The 4638-nt window shown below is 40.9% G+C and overlaps 1 pseudogene; it reads left to right on the top strand.

Moving 5' to 3' along the window:
• The first annotated feature begins 963 nt into the window (after positions 1–963).
• LOC102239737 lies at positions 964–2948 on the top strand (annotated as a pseudogene).
• Positions 2949–4638: the final 1690 nt, after the last annotated feature.

Raw genomic sequence — 4638 nt, 5'->3', positions numbered from 1 at the left:
TTTTCTTCCCGTTGGGGCACATGCATGGGTTGCAAGCTCTATTCCCAGTAGGGGGCATGCAGAAGGCAGCCAATCAATGATTCTCTCTCATCATGGATGTTTCTAGCTCTCTCCCTTCCTCTCCCTTCCTCTCTGAAATCAATAAAAATATTTTTTTAAAAAAAAAACAAAACCTCAGACCTCATGGAGTTTATCATCTAGTAGCCAGACACAGATAATAGACAAACAAATACACAGTGGACTAAATGGTGTAAGTGCTATGAAGAAGAATAAAGCCAAAACTAGAGATAAGTAAAGAAGGTTGCTTTTTAAATTTAGTGAGAGGGAAGGCAAAGAGAATATCAAGGGAAAAGAAAACCAGGCCAAGGAAACAGCAAGTGCAAAAGGTCCAAGGTCAGGGTGTGCCAGTGTGTTCATAGAATATCAAGGAGGCCAATGTGGCTGGAGCAGAGTTATCCAGGGAGAGAATGAAAGGAGACAAAACCCTTCTCTGAGTGACGTGGAAAACCATTAGAAGGTTTTGAGCAAAGGAATAACATAAGCTGACGTGATTTTGAAAAATTACCACCACGCCTCATTTCATTGTGCTTCAATTTGCAGATATTGTATTTTTTACAAATTGAAGGTTTGTGGGAACCCTGTATTGAGCAAGCTTATTGGTGCCATTTTTACAACAGCATTTGCTCATTTCGTGTGTTTGTGTCACATTTTAGTAATTCTCACAATATTTCAAATTGTCTCATTATTATTATATTTGTTGTGGTGATCTGTGGTCAGTGATCTTTGATATTACCATTGTAATTGTGTTAGGGCACCATCAACCGTGAAAGATGCTGACTTAATAAATGTGTGCTTTCTGACTGCTCCACCAACCTGTCATTTCCCTGTCTCTCTCCTTCTCCTGGGGCCTCCCTATTCCCTGAGACACACAATATTGAAATTAGGCCAATTAATAATCTTAAAATGGTCTCTAAGTGTTCAAGTGAAAGGGAGAGTCACATATCTCTCACTTTAAATCAAAAGCTAGAAATGATTAAGCTTAGTTAGGAAGGCATGTGGAAAACGAAGATAAGGTGGAAAGCTAGGCCTCTTGTACCAAACAGCCAAATTGTGAATGCAAAGGAAAAGTTCTTGAAGGAAATTAAAAGTGCTACTCTAGTGAACACAGGAATGATAAGAAGGTGAAATAGCCCTATTGCTGAGAAAGTTTTAGGGTCTGGATAGAAGATCACACCAGCCACAACATTCCCTTAAACCTAAATCTAACCCAGATCAAGGCCCTAAATCTCTCCAGTTCTATGAAGACAGAGAGAGGTGAGGAACCTGCAGAAGAAAAGTTTGAAGCTAGCGGAGGTCGGTTCATGAGCTTTAAGGAAAGAAGCAGGCTCCATTACATAAAAATGCAAGGTGAAGCAGCAAGGGCTGATGTAGAAGCTGCAGCAAGTTATCCAGAAGGTCTGGCTAAGATCATTAATGAAGGTGGCTACACTCAACATCAGATTTTCAGTGTAGATAAAACAACCTTATATTGGAAGAAGATGCTATTTAGGATTTTTCAGAGCTCGAGAGGAGAAGTCGATGCCTGGCTTCAAAGCTTCAAAGGACAGGCTGACTCTTATTAAGGGCTAATGCAGTTGGTGACTTTAAGTGGAAGCCAGTGCTCATTTTCCAGTTGAAAATCCTCGGGCCCTAAAGAATAATGCTAACTCTCCTCTGCCTGTGGTCTATAAATGGAACAACAAAGCCTGGATGACAGCACATCTGTTTACAACATGGTTTATTGAATATTTTAAGCTCACTATTGAGACCTACTGCTCAGGAAAAACATAAAATATTCCTTTCAAAATATTACTGCCCAAGAGGTCTGATAGAGATGTACAAGATTAATGTTTTCTTTTTTTAAAATATATTTTTTATTGATTTCAGAGAGGAAGGAAGAGGGAGAGAAAGATAGAAACATCGATGATGAGAGAGAATCATTGATTGGCTGCCTCCTGCATGCCCCCCACTGGGGATCAAGCCCACAACCTGGGCATGTGCCCTGACCGGGAATAGAACCCTGACCTCTTGGTTCATAGGTCAACACTCAACCACTGAGCAATGTGGGCCTGGCAAGATTAATGTTTTCATGCCTGCTTATACAACATCCATTCTGCAGCCCACGGATCAAGGAGTACTTTCTAATTTCAAGTCTTATTACTTAAGAAATACACTTTGTAAGGCTATAGCGGTGAGAGAGTGAATTCCTGATGGATCTAGGCAGAGTAAATTGAAATCCTCTGAAAAGGATTCATCATTCGATGCTAGTAAGAACATTCATGATTCATGGGAAGAGGTCAAAATACCAATATTAACAGGAAGAAGAAGTTGATTCCAAACCTCACAGATGACTTTGAGGGGTTCGGGTTTTTGGTGGATAAAGTAACTGTACATGTGATGGAAATAGCAAGAGAACCAGAATTAGAAGTGGAGCCTGAAGATGTGATTGAATTGCTCCAATCTCCTGATAATGTTCTAATGGATGAGGAGCTTCTTCTTATGGATGAGCAGAGAAAGTGGTTTCTGGAGATGGACTCTACTCCTGATGAAGATGCTGGGAAGACTGTTGAAATGACAACAAATAACTTGGAATATTACATAAACTTAGGTGATAAAGCAGCAACTGTGTTTGAAAGAATTAATTCCAATCTTGAAAGAAGTTCTTTGTGCAAAATGCTCTAGAACAGCATTGAATGCAATGGAGAAATTGCTCTGAAAGTAAGTGTCTATTGGTATGACAAATCTCATTGCTGTCTTAGTTTAAGAAATTGCAGCAGTCAGCCCAGCCTTCAGTAAGCACCACCCTGATCAGTCAGCAGCCATCATCACCAAGGCAAGACCTTCCACCAGCAAAAAGATTACAACTCACTGAAGGCTCAGATGATGGTTATCATTTTTTAGCAATATAGTATTTTTTAATTAAGGTATGTAAATTTTTTTAGACATAATGCTTTTGCATACTTAGTAGACTACCGTGTAGCATAAAAATAATTTTTATATGCACTGGGAAACCAAAAATTTTTATTTGCTTTATTGAGGTAGTCTGCAATCAAACCTGTAATATCTCTGAGTTATGCCTGTACTCTGGCCACTATATGGAAAATAGATTATAAGAGAGCTAAGAGAGACCTCTAAGATGCTATATCTCAGGCAAGAAATGATGGTGATTATAGTCACCAGGTGGTAGCTATGCAATTTCATTAATGCACTAGAGGTCCAGTGCATGAAATTCGTGCACGGGAGGGGTGGGGTCCCTCAGCCCAGCCTGTACCCTCTCACAATCCGGGACCCATCGGACATCCATTTCGCAATCCTGGACTGCTGGCTCCTAACCGCTCACCTGTCTGCCTGTCTGATCACCCCTAACCACTCACCTGCCTGCCTGATCACCCCTAACCACCTCTGCCTGCCTGCCTCATCGCCCCTAACCACTCACCTGCCTGCCTGATCTCCCACTTACCTGATCACCCCTAACCACCACTGCCTCGCCCCCACCACGGTGGCTTTGTCCAAAAGGTCATCTGGAAGGACGTCCAGAAGGTCATTCGGCTGTCCGATCTAATTAGCATATTACACTTTTATTATTATAGATAGGCAGCAGAATTCTTAACAGGAGCTGCTACTCTTTGGAAATACCAATGTCTGAGGCTACAGTGTTTATGCCATAGAGGGTTGACCAAAGCTTATCCATGAACCCAAGTAAGCATTCTTAGAAGTCCCTGAGGGGGACAGACAGAAGGATCTATCAGAGGCTTTGCAATCATGATGACTACATTTATCATCACAGCTTGAAAAGCCTGAGATGTTCAAGTTTCATGGCTATAGAGAAAGGATGTAGGACCAAAAGGCACATAGTGTACACTGCTGTCTAAGAAAAGGGAACAATGGCTTCTCTAGTCTGCCTCTAACATTATCCCAGGTAGGCAAATTCCTGCCATGCTTTCACATTTAGTCCATCTGGCACATATACCCTTATAACACAGATGGATGCATCAGGCTGTGTTGGTGTCAACAGCCATTAGTATCACCCACCGTAGCCTTCTTGCACTGATTTCATGCTCAACTAGCAACCTAATTATAATGTAGCTTCCTATGGAGATTTTCCTATAATTGAGTTCCACACTAGTGATCATGAACTTTAAAATTTGCTTGATAGTTATGATTTTCATTGAAAATTAATAAATTGGTTCAAAGTCGTATTTATGTGAATCCCACGAGTCTAACTGATATAAATCAATCCTCTTGCATCTTACCGCTCAGAAAACTTCAGGTTTCTGTCTTGCTAAGTGGAGGAACAGGCTCTGAATCCATGGCAAAGAGAGGTCCAGCATAAGTCGCAGACCAGTCTCTGAGGTGATTTGAGTTGGATTTTGACAAGGGAATAGGAGTTTACCTGGTGAAGAATTCAGAAGGAAACCTGAAAGAACAAAGTGTGAAAACCACAGAGGCAGGAAATGAAGTATTTTGTTCACATAGTTCTTTAACCTAAATGAAGCAGAAACTGAGCATTTGTGCTATGATGGGAGATAAGTTTGGAAAAGCTGTTTGTGGTCAGATCATCTCCTGAGTGCCATAATGAAAAACTTGGACTCTGTCTTA

The sequence above is a fragment of the Myotis brandtii genome, unplaced genomic scaffold, assembly GCF_000412655.1.
Source record: "Myotis brandtii unplaced genomic scaffold, ASM41265v1 scaffold471, whole genome shotgun sequence".
Classification (NCBI taxonomy): domain Eukaryota; kingdom Metazoa; phylum Chordata; class Mammalia; order Chiroptera; family Vespertilionidae; genus Myotis; species Myotis brandtii.
This window is presented reverse-complemented; position numbering and strand designations above follow the sequence as displayed.